This window comes from Sorghum bicolor, chromosome 7 (assembly GCF_000003195.3).
Source record: "Sorghum bicolor cultivar BTx623 chromosome 7, Sorghum_bicolor_NCBIv3, whole genome shotgun sequence".
Classification (NCBI taxonomy): domain Eukaryota; kingdom Viridiplantae; phylum Streptophyta; class Magnoliopsida; order Poales; family Poaceae; genus Sorghum; species Sorghum bicolor.
In genome coordinates, this window is record NC_012876.2 from 450453 (window position 1) to 460036 (window position 9584).

The 9584-nt window shown below is 43.2% G+C and overlaps 1 pseudogene; it reads left to right on the plus strand.

Annotated features, from left to right (window-relative positions):
• Positions 680 to 3845, plus strand: LOC8068512 (annotated as a pseudogene).

A 9584-nucleotide genomic window follows, 5' to 3' on the forward strand; every position in this document is an offset into this window, starting at 1 on the left:
TAAGAAAAAAATTCAAAGGCCGATAAGGGATTTTCTCCACATAGGGCACTCAAAAAATTTGGGAGTCCCAGATAAGGAAACGATCGATAGAAATAATGACAGAAAAGAACTTCTCTATATGTTTTGCCGAAATTTGGTTTATGTTGGTGCTTATGTTGAAATGTTATGAGAGAAAAACATTTGTTCAATCGCTGAAAAGTAGTGCTAAAATAGTGCAGCAGAACATGACAACGTGGCGAGATAAGAATCAGTGCAATATATTAATAAGTAGTGCTCAGCGCAGATCATACTGCTATTAGTAACTAATAATAAGTTCAAGTTGAGTGCTAATATGCATCTAGGAATAGGAGCAATTCTATGTATATATATATTTGATTAGATAGACACACACTGTCTGTCACACATTTCATCCACAGCCACATCCCGCGGAGGCCTTGTTTAGTTCACCCTGAAAACCAAAAAGTTTTCAAGATTCCCCGTCACATCGAATTTTGTGGCACATGCATAAAACATTAAATATAGACGAAAACAAAAACTAATTACACAGTTTAGCTGTAAATCACGAGACGAATCTTTTGATTCTAGTTAGTCTATGATTGAATAATATTTGTCACAAACAAACGAAACTGCTACAGTACCGAAAACTTTTCACTTTTCGAAACTAAACAAGGCCTTGAATTGGATTCATTCATGCATGGGGTGGGCGCTGGCAATGCAGGGCGGCGGCGGGAACATCCCACGCTCGCTGCCACCGGACATCACGGAGCCTCGCCTCGCGACACTGCGCCGCTGCCTGGACCTCGGCGCCGCCGCACTCCGCGCCGGCCAACCCGCTATATATATATATATATATTTGTCACTCATGTCGCCGGCCGCGCTCAATGCAGACATATATATAATGCAGGTGCGAGAGCTGGAGAACTGCCCGCACTTCAACGCCGGCAGGGGCTCGGTGCTGACGGCGGACGGCACGGTGGAGATGGAAGCGTGCATCATGGAGGGGCTTACCCTGCGCTGCGGCGCCGTACGTGGCGGGCGTCTCCACCGTCGTCAACCCCATCTCGCTGGCCAGGCGCGTCATGGAGGAGACGCCGCACATCTACCTCGCCTTCCACGCCGCCGAGGCGTTCGCCAGGGACCAAGGCCTGGACACCCAGGACGACGACCCGGCCGCCTACTTCATCACGGACGCCAACGTGGAGCGCCTCAGGCAGGAGCAGGAGAAACAACGACAAGCCGCCGGCAGCGACAGGAACGGCGACAGCCTGCAGACCGGCACCGTGGGCTGCGTGGCCGTCGACGCCGCGGGCGGGCTGGCGTCGGCCACGTCCACGGGCGGGCACACCAACAAGTGGGCCGGCCGGATCGGGGACACCCCCATCGTGGGCGCCGGCACCTACGCCAACGCGACGTGCGCCGTGTCCGCCACGGGCGTCGGCGAGGCCATCATCCGCCACACCGTCGCGCGGGACGTCGCCGCCGTCATGGAGCACCGCGGCCTCGACCTGAAGGACGCCGCCGCGCGCGCCGTGGGGCTGGTGGCCGTGTCCGCGCGGGGGGAGGTGGCCATGCTGCACAACACCGCGGGGATGTTCAGGGCCTGCGTCACCCAGGATGGACACACCGAGGTCGCCATCTGGCCGCCGGGTGAGGCCGACTCAACGGACGATGCTGATTAGTTTCTTCAGTTCTTCTATAATATATTGATTGATGAAATAAAATCAGCCAACCATCAATCGATTAATCATCAAAATAAGGTTGCGTTGCATTGCATTGCATTGCAGCGATTAAACCTGGAGTGTATCACTGCATGTTACAGGCCATGAGGTCAACAATGCAACTTATTCGTATTAGAAATAATACATCTTAATCAGGATCTGCGATCCAGAGAGATGTGCATAAAGTAGAGAAGAGTTTCACTTAAAATAAGTAGGTTTTTGGATTTTAAGTGAAACTCTTCTCTACCGAATACAGGATCTAGATGTGCATAAAGTAGAGAAGAGTTTCACTTAAAATTCAAAAACTTTTTAAGATTCTCGTCACATCGAATCTTGCGACATATGCATTAAATATTAAAAAATAACTAATTGCACAATTTATCTATAATTTGCGAGACGAATCGTTTAAGTCTAATTAGTTCATGGTTGAATAATAATTGTTAAATACAAATAAAGTGCTGCAGTGTTCAAATAAAAAAATTTAGATCTAAACAAGGCCTTAGCTCACCTAAAGGCAGCAAGCAAAATCTTGCAGACACAATGTCAACTAGCAAAACATCCAAACACATTGCTTGCTTCAATTTCTAGCTTGGCGAGGCAATGCAGCATCTACAGAAAAATTTAAACATGCTCGTACTCCCTCTATTTTAAGTTATAAGTAAGTTGTTGTGATACTTCTTTTTTACGTAGGTTTTGTTACATGCAAAAAATCAGATTTTGTTTAGTTCGCAAATTTTTTTGGATTTTGCTACTATAGCATTTTCGTTTGTATTTAATAATTATTGTATAACTGTGGACTAATTAGGCTTAAAAGATTTGTCTCGCAAATTACAGACAAACTGTACAATTAGTTTTTTATTTTATCTATATTTAGTGTTCCATGCATGTATCTAAGATTTAATGTGACGGGGAATCTTAAGAAAATTTGAGAACTAAACAAGGCCTCATTTGTCTAGTCGGCTTGTTTGCTGGTCTGAAAAATCATGACTGAAAGTAAAATTCGTTGATTTATTATGAGAAAAAACATTGTTACCTGATAAAAAAATATAGTTTATAAGACAAGCGAACAGACTCGGGGAAAGTTAAATAGATAGCCGGAGATTTACGGTGTTTTGAATAAATTACTTGATCGATGTTATCGAGTAAATAAATTTATGTCAAAAAAAGAGGTGCCCAAGTGAGTGGAGAAAGCCTTTAGCAATAAACAAAAGAGAAGTGACGGGAAACCACATGACCCCGGAGTTTGGCGGCAGATGGAAGCATGCGAGGCCGGAGCCGGATGGCTGGCACACTCCTCAATCCTCATCCATGTCCGGTCCGGTCCGGTCCGGTGCGGTCCCCAAACACCGCATTCCCGTCACCATCCATCTCCCCGACCCACGGCAGGGCCACCACCTTCCTGTTCCCTAACCCCATGCTCCGCCACCGCCCGCCACCTTCGGCTCACCCACTCCCATCCCCAATTCTTTCCACCTCTGCCTTGATTTGATTCGGTCTGATTCCGGTGCTGCAGATTCGCCTTCACCGGACCTCGCATTTCCCCGCCGCCGCGCATCCTCTCGCGGCCACTTTACTCTGATCCCCGACCCCGGCTGGGGTGGCGATCGGGTCAAATGGCCGCGAGTGATGGAGGGGAGGCAGAGGCGCTCAAGGAGCAGGACGCCGCTAGCAGACTGGAGGCGGCGGCGGTGGCGGAGCACGTCCTGGGTTTACCCGACCATGGCGATTGCTCGGCGGCGCCGGCGCCGGCCGTGGTTCATGGGTGCCGCAATGGCATGCCTGGCAGCCCAGAGCACGGCGTAGCAGCACAAGAAGCCTTCTTTCGCAGCGAGGCGAATCCTGCACCAAAGTCAACGGCAAGACAGCAACTTGGAGGAGCAGGAGATTGTTACTATTACAGAAAAAGGCGCGATCCCAAGTGCAGAGCTGCACGTTCCAGCAAAGCTGTCGTCTCTTCCAAGAGGAGTTCGAGCAGGGACCTCTCCGATCAGTTGGAAGCGCACGCGCGCCGGCTGCTCATGGACGCCGGCTGGCGCATCAGGCCACGGATAAGGAAGGACCGCCCCAGGGTGGCATATTACTTCACCGCGCCGCAGAGGGAGGCGGTGCTGGCCTCGCTGTCGCAGGCCTGGAGACTCTGCGGCCAGAGGCTTCGCAGTGCCGCCGGGGGGTTGGAATTGGGGCAGTGTCCTGCGGAGTGGTCAGACGTCGATCAGTTTTGGAAGGACCTTGTGGATGCCATGGACAGTGTTGGGAATATGGCTGTGGATGGCTCGGCCACGCTTCTGCGGCGGTGGCAGCTTCTGGATCCTTTTGTGGCTGTGGTGTTCATTGATAAGAGGATCACTGCCTTGCAAAAGCAGAAAAGGATTAGAGCTGTTGACAGTTCAACCTGTTTTGTTGATTGTTATGGTGACGATAGACCCTCAACAGACAAGCCTACTACTACAAGCCCCTGCTCTGGGCATCAACATATGATGACAATAGACATTGAGGATTCTGGCCAAGCAGAAAACCACATTCAGTTAAATGCTAAACCAGCACATTCTTATTCTGGAGCAAACCTCGACAACACTTTGGTTAAAAGGGTGCGGAAGAAGTCCAGATGGTTATATGACTTTGAATCCACTGGATTGAATGGACTATATGCCCAGAGCTTTATGCAGCCCTTTGTACCTTTGAGTGAATCTGGAAGCTGTTTAGTTGGCAATGGCACGCTCAAGAAACATGTCAAGTCCAGGAACGAGTCAATGCCTTCGGAGTCGAATGGGTGTTCTGTAGCTAAATCTACTGTGACCGAGTCAGATGCAAAGAAAGATGCCTCTGCCAAGAAGCAACAATGTAGATCACGGAAGCAATCACTAGCCAGGGGTTTGTCTGAACATGTGGTTACTGTTTCTAATGTCAGCAATGTAGTTGTCAAATCATGTGAGAAACATAATGCTACTATGGTGGAGTGCAGTACTTCTCTGGAAGCACAAAGCCATAAGGAACCCACCATTGCGAGCAAGTCTAAAATTTTTGAAAAGCAGGCAAAGAAAAGGCCTTTTGAGATGCATTTTAATGATGATGACCTTTTGATCGCCGCTATTGTGAAGAAAAGGGACATCAGCTCCTGCCGAAAAAATGAACTAAGGCTTGTATCTTCAAAGGCTAAGTTTAGGAAGCTGAAAAGCTCAAAAAAAGACAGCAGACTGCTTATACGAAAAGGGGGTACAGATGTCCTGGATGGAAGGCAAATAGTTTTAGCACGAAAGACTGTGTTATGCTGGTTGATTGCTACTGGTTTTGTGACTCTAAAAGATATTGTGCAGTACCGAAATCCAGAGAATAACGAAGTACTTAAGGATGGGTGGGTTACCTGGGATGGCATTCTGTGTAGTTGTTGCAGCAAGACGTTATCAATTTCAGACTTCAAGGCTCATGCTATGATCAGTCTTCCTAGATCCTCCTTGAATCTGTGTCTTCAGTCTGGAAAGTCATTCACTCTTTGTCAAATTGAGGCTTGGAATGCCGAATATATGGACAGGCGGAGTAATGCATGCAGAAGAAAAGTGGAAGCAGCCGATGGAAATGACGATACTTGTGGTTTCTGTGGAGATGGCGGTGAACTACTTTGCTGTGATAACTGCCCATCAACATACCATCAATCTTGCCTGTCAGTCAAGGTACTTTAGCTTCTCATGTGAGATGCTTTTCTTAACGAATTTATCAAGCAATAGAATGCAACTTCCCTCAAGTTGAATCTTATATGAGGCATTTTAACCTTTAAGGGAACAAATCATGTATATTGATGGAGCATATCTCCTCACTTCGGATGATGTAGCTATGCTGTATGAACATGTTGCATTCTTACAAATGATTTAGCTAAGCTTTCCTATTATCCTTCTTTCTAATGTAGGAGCTCCCAGATGATAGTTGGTACTGCCATAACTGTATATGTCGTATTTGCGGTTGTCCAGTTACTGAAAAGGAGATCTCAAGCTTCTCAGCTATCATAAAGTGCTTACAATGTGGAGCTGCACGTAAGCACTGCAATTTGTTCTCTTAAATTTTAGATGCTTTGATTTGTTTCCAGATGTTTTCCCTGTAAAAACTTGACATTTAATATCATCTACAAGAATGCTTTGGCGCCCTGCTTGATACTTATTTTGGCTTATCGTTTTATCAGCAGCTTTGGTACCGCATAAAAGTGATCACTGTGTGTTGTCTCATCATAGAAGTAATTACTATGTGGTATAGTTGGGGAAAGGAAATTATCCTACAGTATTATTGCCATCAGTTTGATGTATTCTTCCTTGTATAATGTTTACTGACAGACCATGACACTTGTGTTGAGATGGGGGCGACAGCCTTTGAGGAAATGGACTCAGACGAGTGGTTTTGTGGAACACACTGTAAAGAGGTGTGCATTTGCTTCACAAGAATATTGATCCTGGTGGATCATAATTGAGTCTTTACATGTAGTATGATTTATTTGGCATATTATCTGTAACAGACCAACTTCAGAATAACTCAGTGTTGTAGACTTGGAAGCTTATCACAACTCTTGCAACTGAAACTGCCATCCATATCAGAATTATATGGCCTGTTTTGGCTCTACCTCTTGTGCTAATCTTTTGCCATTCTTCCAAAGCTTGAATGTGACTGCCATTTCAATTTGAGCTGGTTACCACTTGAAAGATCTGTGTAAAGTGTACAATCTCATATGTGTACTTAACAAGTTGCTTTATTAATAGTGCTATTGTGTTGAAAGTCCTGTTCCTTTTCTTCATTTCCTTGCTTCAGGCTTTATCTGCCCCCTTTTTTTGTAACAGATATATTTAGGACTGCATGGTTGTGTTGGAGTGGAGAGTTCCCTTGGCGATGGGCTTTCATGGACCATATTGAGGTGCAACAGTGGTGGGCAGAAGATGCATTCTGTACAGAAGATTGCCCATGCGATAGAATGCAATTCAAAATTAGCAGTGGCTCTAACTCTTATGGAGGAATGTTTTGCTCAAATGGTTGATACTAGAACTGGCATAAACATGATACCACATGTCTTGTACAATCAGGGGTAAGTTTCATGTTTTTGTTTTGACTATTTATTTGCTCAAATTCTAAGTTCCATTTGTGTTAATTGCACATCAAAATTCAGTGCAACAGTCTGATACTCTGATTAGCAACTTGTTAGAGTTAACAAAACAATTAAGGAAGGAATGATCCACATAAACTTGTAAATCCGAAGTGCCATTGTGTAAGTTGAGTGTTAGGGAATTTTTTTTTTTTTGAGCAATCAACGGGGGGATTTTCGCACCTGGTTTTATTAAAGGTGACCCATTGTCACAAAGGATTACAGAGACTGGTCCTGAAACCAATAATAACAATACTATGAAATTGTTTGATCATATTGAAGTGTGTTGATATATCCTGATGGCACATCATACTGATGAATTCATATTGTACTTGCAGTTTGCAAAAGAAAAACCAGTTAACTATTGTTTGAGTTGAAGAACAGGACGAGAAACTTAGAATAGAAGATTTCACATTCTCGCTTTAGTCATAAAAATCTCAGACTTGTAATATTAATAAGTTCCATGTTTCTCTTTATGAATGAGAATTACTGCTATAGATTTTTGTTATAGTAATATGCTTGCTTATTTGTGCTGTTTATTTTCTTCTTTTGCCCTAGTGTTTGGTGCGCTTTTCATGTTTATCTGGCACCGGTTTCTACTAAAACATGACTTCAGTTATGCTACTATTGATACGATAAGAAGGGGAAAATCGATGCCAAGATGATGGATATCATCATATCAAGTTGCTGAGTTGATAACTGTTTTCTTGGCAATATAGCATTTCTTATCAATTATTTTTATTCTAGTTTTTCCAATCATCTGCAAAAGTTTGACTCCACTGATGCAGAAAACTCTTTGCTCTAACCAGATCCAAATATGCACGTTTAAATTATCAGGGCTTCTACACTGTGATCTTGGAGAAAGGTGAAGAGATCTTATGTGCAGCGTCTATCAGGTAATATTTTGGACATTTTCTTTCTGTTATGGACTTACAAGGATTCTTTTACCATTTCCTGAAGATTGGCACAAATCCATCCCTCCCCTAAATGTGTTTGCATATTCAAACTTTTCTGTTGATTATGATTTTGCAAGAATTTCATAATGTTATGATGAGTATGAATGTGTTTGTTTGACAATAGGACGTGCAGCACTTTTATTATAAGTGAATAAGTAACAGGCTTACAAATGAAATAGGTCTATCATGCTGGGGATAGCAGCTGATATGTCTGATCTGATCAGAGATAACAATTACTTACAAGTCATCCAACATTTAGCACAGTAGCCCGTTAGCATGGCCAGCAAGTTATCCATGTTCAGTTGATCTTCAACAGCAACGTCTTTGTTAAATTTTAAATGGGATGAAGCTTTACAGAATCACAGTTATAACAGACCTACGTTCTTAGATTAACTAACTGCTATCAATGCAATTGCAAAGGTAGTTTTTTTTAGCATAAAAGGTAGTTATTTTCTGAGACTGCTTGTCAACTATATGTAGTTAAGATCCTCATCCTAGTGGTCACAAATGGTGTCATGATGTGAACCATGTTGCCAAAGGAGGCTTTTCTCAGACTGGTTGCCTTTTTTCTGACACAACCTTGTGTCTTATGAACTCAGGACTTAAGATTCATTTTCATGGCCTTTGCAGAGTGCATGGCATGAAAGCAGCTGAGCTGCCTTTCATTGCTACTTGTAGAGAGCATCGTCGTAAAGGAATGTGCCGAAGACTGATAAACACCATCGAAGAGGTACCTTGTTTGGAGAACATTGGATTTTATCCTCACTAGTTAAATGGGTATCTTTTTTTTAAGAAAACTTGCTACTTTATCTTTTATTTTTGTATGTTCTTGATATGCTCTTTTCTTACAATCTTAACTCCTCCTTCAAAAATTCCTCTTCCTGCAGTTCTTATTTGTGGTTATTAAGTTGATAACCATTTGAGTCTTCTATGTGTTTTTTTTAATTGCAGATGCTGAAATCCTTCCATGTAAAGATGTTGGTGCTTTCTGCAATTCCAGAGCTGGTGAGTACATGGGTATCAGGGTTTGGCTTCAAACCTATTGAAGAATATGAAAGGAAGCAACTTGATACCATAAACTTAATGTTGTTCCCTGGTACATCCTTGTTAATAAAGAGCTTGGAGGATGGCACATTAACTGAAAAATCAGGTCTTTGTTTTAATCTTCTTACCATTCTTGATTTTCCAATTTCTTCTGCACAAGTGGATCCATGTATGCAATCTGTTTGTCATTCTATGCCTACAGGCTACATAGATGTATTTGGTTCTATGCAGGAGCGGGAAATGACACATATGATGTTTTGGGCTTACCAGATGATTATTGCGTCCCTAATGGGAATGATAATGAGCATTTTGAAGAAGTTGGCTCAGATTTCATAGAGTCGCACAAGGAGAAGCTAGCAGCCGAGAATGCAAATCTGCAGAATGGCATCATTCTGCCAAGGTTTAACCTTTTGTCATTAGTTCTTAGGAGTTTCCTATGTTTTCTGAATCATTTGAAGACTTATCCATGATTGTTTCTCATGTGGCATTGCATAACAGAACCAGTTTTCATATAGGAACAACTTCATGCAATTTTCCTTTTAACAATTGGGAACTTACAAGAAGGGAATGACCAATACCATAGTGTATATATTATACCATTGACAGGATCCTATCTGTATAAGTGCTTTTCTCTGCTATGCTGGTCATCTGCTGGTTTCATACTATTATCTAAATATACTACATTTCATCAACATAATTTGATGACTGTCAACTCTCCTCCCGGTTCGAGAAAAAGGCCATCTTTATTTC